This window comes from Mesitornis unicolor, unplaced genomic scaffold (genome assembly GCF_000695765.1).
Source record: "Mesitornis unicolor isolate BGI_N332 unplaced genomic scaffold, ASM69576v1 scaffold3710, whole genome shotgun sequence".
Taxonomy (NCBI): Eukaryota; Metazoa; Chordata; class Aves; order Mesitornithiformes; family Mesitornithidae; genus Mesitornis; species Mesitornis unicolor.
This window is the reverse complement of record NW_010156151.1, coordinates 91,070-99,562: the sequence shown is the minus strand read 5'-3', so window position 1 is coordinate 99,562 and position 8,493 is coordinate 91,070.

The following is an 8,493-nucleotide window of genomic DNA, read 5'->3' as shown; positions in this document are numbered from 1 at the left end:
TTTTTGCAGGCGTCTGCTTTCCCATTTAATCAATTTTCATGGCTGCCAGCTGGATTGTATGAGAAAAGATATTTATATCTCCGATAAGCAACAAGAAGTTGAGGTGCTGATCTAAGGTGGACCATCCCCTTGAACGTTTGGGGAATTGCTTGTAATCAGTTGTTGCTATGGCTGTGGACGGATTTTCTCATATACTAGCAGTGTCTGTCTTTGACTGAAGCTATGGTTGCTATAGTTGGGATCCTGATGGAAATATTCAGCCTGTCAGCCCCCTGTCTGCTCTTGTGCCGTCTCTTCCACACATGATGTCCTGCCCTGCTCCACAAAGCTGATAGCTTGCCTCAGGCAACGTCATTCCTTGCAACCTAGCAATTTACACCTTGCCGAAATGATTGCGATATTAGAATAACAGCACTCCTGCACAGGACCTGACTTGATTTTCAATAAACTACAGGGCTGGTGTGATTGGTACTTACCAGTCACTGCCTGTAGCACAGCTGAGTGACTCTCTGCCTTCAAAATCAGTTGCAGTGAATCCCCTTCAGAAGCTGCATTGATTTTTGCCTGCATAATTTATACATTTGTGAGTAAAGGAGCAAACAATGGCTGTGTCTGCTCACAGAGGCAGTCCTTTGAAGAAAATATCCCTCAATGAAACCCTTTCATGAATTCCAAAACACCTTTGCTCATGGTAGAAGAAAATAAAAAATAGGAAACTTCAGCAACAAAAAAACCCCCTGTTACTGCTATGTGGGTTTTCAAGTCTAGAAAGTTTTCCACATTTCCAGAAAAAGAAAACATTTTCCAGAGTAGAACAAGCCATGCCAGCATGCAGCCAGAGATGTGGCTTTTGCAGCTTGCTTCTCCCCTGAAATGGTGCAGTGGTGGCACTGGTGGAGGACTGGGAGCTGGGACTGCCACCAGTCCACCCAGTATCGGGGTGACACCGTGGAGTGCGGTGTCTCCTAAGTGGCCTCAGCCACTGAAGTTAAATAAGCATCTAAGAGCCTCTGTTTTTTCCCTTTCTTACAGCTGTAAACAGTCAATAAGTGAAGTGTGTGCTCTCTGCAGGATGGGGTAAATAAGGATTGAAAAGAACCTTATACACATGTTTTAATCCTATGATTTTTAAGAAGCTCTGCTTTTTGGAATAGGACTCATGTTTGTGAGCTCTTTTGTTACTACGTTAAGTGGTCAGCAGTTTTTTCCTTCACAAAGCAAAGCTCAGCTCAATGATTTCTGCCTCCATTAAGGACACAGATGAGAAATCTCTCTTTGGTGGAGAGGATACACCACAGGAATCATTACTGCTGGAGATGTTTGAATACAGAGACCAAAATACCTCTTGGGTCCTGGCAGCATGGCATTTGATATTTGCTATTACAGTCAATTGATTTTTCACTCTGTGATGTGTGGAGCTGTCTGACTGATTTCCATTTAAAAACTCCATTGCTCGAGGAGTTTATGTGTCTGTTTATGTTATATGTACCTAGGCCACAGGATCAAACTCAATGGGTCCTACATGGGAACAGCTCTGCATCCACCAAAATTTTCATCCCACGAAACGGACGTAATCTGTGATTTCAATGCCCTCCTCTTCCAAGTGCCTGATTTGGTTTCCCTGCCAGTGACACGATCACGACTGAGAATATTCAAGGAATCCAAATATTCTACTGTGAACGATTTCTGGACAGGCAGTAGAGATAATTTACTCATGCCCGTCCTTTTTTTAATTTTACACAAATTTTAATTCTTGCTGCAGCCCACAAATTAGTCAGCTCCTCTCTGTCTGCACTAAAATTATTTAATCAAGATTACAAGAAAAATTATGTTAGCACAAGCCTTGCTACTAACAAGGGTGTGGGGTTTTTTTTTGTTTGGTGTTTGGGTTTGGGCTTGGTTTTGTTGTTGGTTTTTTTTAATTTGCTGCTCATTTATCCGTGTCTATTTTTGTGTGAAATAGTCTGGGGAGTCCTTTTTAATTTTTCTCCTAGTCCTTAATGCCAAAATTTGAAAGAATGGATTAACTTCTACTCCTGATGGGTTGGATAGTCCTGAGGACTTCAAAGAAAGTAAGTGGAAACATGTCACTGGTTTTTTGGAGATGGTATACAAAAAGAAATATGTCAGTGCCCCTTCTTCCAATTTACTACTACCAGCTCATTCTTAAGAGTTGGGTTGAATTTCCATCATCACAGATGAGAGAAGATAGCTTGGCTGTGAGTATCCCACATGGTTTCACACCCATAGAGCAGGAGATTGCTCAGGCCAAGGGTTTTGTTCTGTAAAGAAAGGAGCCGTTTGATTTTTGAACCTGGAGGCCATAGCTGGGAATGGATTTCTATTCCTCCAAGTGGCATTCAGAGCTGAATGTCTGAACTGAAACCCACTTCCAGTTGGAAATATGATACAGGAGATCAAAAGAGGAATATTTTATCCCCTTAGAGAATAAACTTTTATGTATATTGTTCAGTGTAGAAAATGTCTTCTTCCTGTTGAACAGCGAAATAAACATGCCACAACTGTTTCCATTTGCCAAGAGCATTTTCAGCCTAAGCCAGCCCAAAGGCACAACTTGGTATTTTCAAGTGCCAATCAAAGGCGCTTTCCCTTCAGCTGGTGCAGGGTCCAACAATAGGCCATATGGGACGTTAGTCTGTGCCAGATGAAGAAGAATTGAATCGGGAATAAAATACGTCAAAGTATCTTCACGCTAATTCCAAGCTCTACAGTCATTGCGATGGGAGGGGACTTATTGTAGTCCTGCCAGCCCAATCATCTTCACTGGCAAAATCAGAAGCATCACAGGTATAAATATCCCTGCACTTTTGGATATTTAGGGTAGCAGGATGAGACCTAAAGACATCATGATAAAATACTTCTGCAGAAAATAACTGTTCTTAGGTAGCAAGAGACTCTTGTGTTTTACAGACAATGCTTTGATGGGCATGGACCAGATCTCCAAACATATTCAGGCACTTGAAATCCAGTGCTTGTGTTCCACTACTCAGACTGAGCAGTGTGTAGTGCTCTAAATAACCACCATACAAATACACACACTGTACATGAATCTGGACCCAAGTAAAGGCCGAGGTGTTATTAATATGCAGGCCTTCTCCTTTGAAAGCAAGCAATGAAGCTGTAATTTCAGAGGAAGATAGTAGAGTTTTTGGAAATCAGTGGGAAATGCGTGCTTTTTTGTGAAACTTCCTCCTTAATCAACGAAACCCTTGTGATCCAGAAAACTGTGGGAGTAACAGATGGCTGATGTTTCTTTTCATGTAGGCCAGTCAGCAGGAAAATAATAGAAGCGTGTGTCTTAATGAGCAGAAAGAAGATGTGAGTCTGAAGGTACCAGTAACGTGGGAGATGGACGCACACAAACCAGGTGCTACCATCCCAGTTATCAAGACTTTCTTATCTGTTGCTCAAAAAGAGATGTGTTGGGATCTGTGAAGGAAAAAAGGATATTTGGCCCTAATTCAGGGTATTATGGAATATTTTTCTTGGACTGCCTGCTCTTCACCTCCCTAGGAGCACACTGGAGAGAGGCAGCACCTAGATCAGATGCTTGTATGACAAACCAGCAAATAAAATTGCCTGTCAGCCATTTAAAAATACGATGCTCTAAACCCCTTTTAAAGCCAACAACAACAAAAAAACAACCCACCAGCAACCCCGCCCCCAGGAAAAAACCCAACCATCCAAAAACCCAACCATCCAAACTTTGAATGCAGAATCTATAATAGATACCAAAGTTCATCTCAGTTTTCTTGGTTATACCCAGTCTATCAGACAGCATGGTAGCAACTCAACAACCTCCAATTCCATGGGTTTCCTGAAAACAAACTTTCCTCCTCTGTTTGGACAGCACTTTGGAAGACAACCTAGGGCTGTCTGTGAGCTATATATGAATAAATCCAACCAGTAATGAGAACACTGATTAAAAAATAAGAAGCTGGAACAGAACTGTCATTACAACCTCTGCTGCAGGCAGCTTTTGGACAGAGTTTAAGGAAGCAAATCTACATAAATATATATTTATATATATATTTCTTTTTCATACTAGCCCTTCCAAACTCAGTAAGGACAAAATCCTGTTGAATTCTGGAATCACCAGAAATCAGCATTTCAAGGTGGCTTCAGAAGCTGTGGGAAAGCTGCCCTTATTTCCTGCACAAGAGAGGCAGGACCCCAGTGCCAATGAGTGTGAGCCAGTTACTACTCAACTATAATTGAGATTTAAGAGCTATCATTTCCTTTTGGTTAACCAAGGAAATATTTATGGCCGAAGCTTAGTGCCAAGTACAATATTTATGACCAAGTTTTTAGCATTGACTGCATTTTTTAATGCTGATTTCTGCACAGAGGACACAGATCACATTCACACTGAAACCAATGCCTGAAGTCATCAAGCCAGAGCTTGGAGCAGGGTCCTTCTCTGACAAATCTCATCCTTGCCTTCACAGCAGCATTGGTGAGAGCACTTGAAGTAGACACCAGAAGGCTTGGATCACTTTGCTCTGCTCTCTATGAGTGGCTGAAATGACCTCTCCTGAGGGTGCTAATGCCTGGCATGGGTGCTGTTCTGGATCATGTCTATGCACCAGGATCAAGGGCTTCAAATCAGGGGGGCACCTCCTGAGCCTCACTGATTCAACCAGGGGGTGGCTGGAGAAGCTCCAGGTCCTGCTCTCCAGCTGGCAGGACGGACGGTGCATGCACCACTGAGCCCCTGGTGCTCACAGCCCGGGGTATTCAGCGGATTTACTACACTACACATTAATACATCTGTCCAGGAGCTCGGGGGAGTTTGTAACTTACTCAACCACCTCATCTGGCTAATTACACTGCAGTTCTCATCTAGCCCTGCTTTCCTTGTAGCATGCAGCACCCTCAGACAGGTTTGTGCTGGTTGGGAAGATGTGATCTGTAGCTGGTGCTGATTATGGAGAGAAAAGGAAAAGGGTTTGTCAATCAGTTAACTCCAGATTTCTTTAACGAATAAATTGGAGAGCATTTGCCCTCTCTGAGGAAGGACAAGAGCCTAATTTATATCGACAAAGCTGAGCAGTTTTGGAAGCCAAAGCTATCCTTGGAGAACAAACTTGTCTTATTTCTGTTTTCTAATTTAAAAATCCATCTTCTTGGATCTCAAGAAAAGCAAAAGCTGCCTCCTTGCTCTTTACGGGTTCTTTACAATGAAGTCTGGCATTTACAAATAAGATATAAAGGTTCTTCTGCTTTGTAACATGAGGTCTTTAATAGCTGCAGAGCTGGAAGCCTTAATGAGGCCATGACCTGCTGCTTTGCTTCCTTCCCATTTTCAATGGTTGGCTCTGTTGCTTTGTTTTAGCATAGCCAGCATCACACATCCTCTTGTTGCTTTATTATTGAACCTTGTTCAGAAATTCCCAGGGTATGTCTGAGTGAGGAACAGGCAAAAGAGAAATCCAGAGAAGTAGAAATGCCTGGATTGGTGCATTTAATTGACCCCATGAGCCAGTGGTTGGAGAAAAGGATGATCACTGTGTTACAGAGTTATGGAGGAGAGGGTGGTGGGAACCAGCCAGGAGATGAAGGTGGTGAGAGAATTCCTCTTGCTCTTCGTCAGCACAGCCTGTCCAGAGGAGAACAAAAAGGGATGCTCCCTGGAGCTTTGCTATGGAGCTAATCCTGCAAGGTGCTGAGCTCCCTTAACTCCCAGCTCAGTAATGCAGGAGAATTTCAAGGCAACACAGTAGGTTAATGCATTAGGGCTCTTGCTCTTGGATTCAAATCTTAATCAGCTCACAGAGAGGAGGGACGAGATGTTGCATTAGCCATGCTGCCCTGCTGTGAAGTGTATATATTATCTGCTGCATGCCCCATTGAGCATCTCCGCATGGTTGGAACCACGGGAGCTGCCCTGGGTCAGGCCTGTGGTGCCCTGGTTGCAGGACATGTGCCTGTGGTCGCCCCCCTGGGGCTGGGCTGCCAAGCAAGAGGTTGCCAGTTGTGTCTGCTGGCTGTGTGCACTTTGTGATGGAAACTCGTCTGGAAAGGAATCACATGGGTGATGCAGCTTTGGAGCATCTCACATCAGGTGCTCTGCTCATCGCCAATGGAGAGCTGGTTTCTCGCTGTGGATGCCGTAGTTGCTGTAAAGCCGTGGCATTGCCTTTGTCCCAAGAGTCTGAGCATTACCATGAGGATGCTTCAGGAAATAATGAGAGGGTACAGTAGAGTTGTATGGTTGGAAACACATCTGTTCCACAGCCAGCTTCCTAGAAGGAAAGAAGCCTGGACTACATAACCTCACCTACTGTTTAGGAAATAATAATTACTACGCTTGCTTTTTCTCTGTTGTTTTTACTCTCATGCAGGTGTCTCAGCTTCCCTGCATGGCCAGAAGTCTCTTACATGGTGAAAAGGTTTGATTTAGTTAAAGATGTCTTTCAAAGTCTTCTGGCACTTCACAGACAGCCTGAAATAAATATGAATAAATCAGCGTCACTCTTGTGAGGCCAGCAGTACCTTGCAGATTTCCCCAGAGGCAGACCAAGCCTGCTCTTCTGAGAAACAGCCTTGCACGTCTCTCTGCTCTGCTCATTTCAGTGCATGTTTCAATGAAAGGAGATCTCTCCCCCTTCAGTGTTGGTTTTCTTCCTACTGCTTTTGCTCCACTTGAAGTCTCTGTTGGTGTCAAAGCAGGAACAGGAGGGAGAAATCTTCTTATCACAAGAATAGAGACAAGGAAAAAAAAAAATGGATCACCTTTGAAAGCAAAGATGGTGTTTCTCAAGTATGCCATTAACTGGCTTTGTCCGCTGTGTCAAGCTCAAACAGGGAATGAGTAAGGAGATATTATCATTATTGTGTCCCACTTCTGTGGATTCAAACATGCAGATGACATTTTACAAAGTAAACAGAGACCAAGGGCTTGCCCTGGAGAGCTGGCAGTGACATCCAAGACAAGATCATGGAGAGAGAGGGGACATTCAAAGAAAACATGCAGTCCTCGAGTTCCCTGTTAGTGCAGCGTGCCTCTGCCTCCTTGGGCAGATGGATTTTTTTCCATATTGAACTGGTGATGGCAGGAGAGGGGCTCAGGCGCTGTTTATGTGTGGGACCTCCAGACCCCTTCTCTCAGTGCCTTTTATAGGAGAAAAATTTATTTGAGAAAGAGTTAAAATGAGGAAGAGGTTTGAGGGAGTGTAGAATGCAAGACAGTGGATTCAAGAGTTACCAGATCCCTGTGAAGTCATGGGATTCTACTAAATTATCCAAAACACTTGAACCCGAACTTGTTACTGGCTTGCCCTTATTCCAAGGACAAGTCTGAGATTTCACTGAAACCCTTGGGGAAACACTGCCTTAATTCTGTTTACTTCAGTCTGCAATCTTCAATAGCTGGTATGTTTGCATTCAGTTTTTGTGAACATCTGGATTACCCAAATTATCCACATCTTTTTCAAACAAAGGAAGATAATAATAATGAGGGAGCTCAGAGCTGGGTGCCTGAGAATCAGACCAGAGTCGCAGCTTTCTCTCACAATAAAAAAAAATCATTAAAACCTTTAAATGGCATCTTTTGTCCCAGACTGAGTCCCTTGCACATGTACCAGTGGAAGACAAATACACACAGGAGCTGATAGAAATTTTGTTATGGCCCAATGATGCAGAAAGAAACTGGCAGTGAGATTTAACAAGGTCACTTCAAGGCACAGAAACGTCTGTAAAATATGCTCATTCTCCACATCCTATAAAAACAGGACCAGGGAGGTGAGGGATAAACCTTTCACATATAGGAAATGGTGATTTATGATTAATTTCCAAAAGAAGGAAATCCTTTTTTAATCAAAGTTATTTATAGGGTTAATCCAGAGGCAGTATTTGCTTGACAGCTCCCTTGCTCGCTAGCACAGAAACCAAGAGAAGGTGAAGATGGATGGGGTTTGTCCATGGGATGTGAATCAGCCCCGCGCAGGAGGGCCCGTAGTCAAGGATACCCCTGTTATTTATAGCCAAGGTCTTCAAAAGGGAATGGCTGATCTTGGGTCCCTTGGGTTTGATCGCCCAACCTGTGACCTGTGCAGAGTGCCAACTTCCTTGAAAAATGGCCTTTAGAAATCCTATTTCCCGCCATGAGCCTTCGGGGATTTGTAAGATTTGTTGTATCTGGTGCTTCTTGCTGGAACTGAGTGGCTGAAACCCAGGATTCCCCCATTTAGCGCTGCTGGGTACAAACAGAGCCATGCTGGACCCAGCGAGGAGCAAACTGAGGTGACATCTCCCTCTCTCCAGATTTCACAGAGCAAAGGGTTTTAAAGAAATAGGTTTTTCTGGTTGCTGCATGGCTGTTTGGAAAGCTGTAGTTGCAGTGTGTGGCAGGAGACGGAGCAATGCTGATTTACCCTGAAGAGCAATGATTGCCCTTCTGGTACCCTATTCCTGGCTGGAGGGAGGGGAGGTGCTCAGTGCTCCACAGGATCTGGCTCTCAGGATGTAACC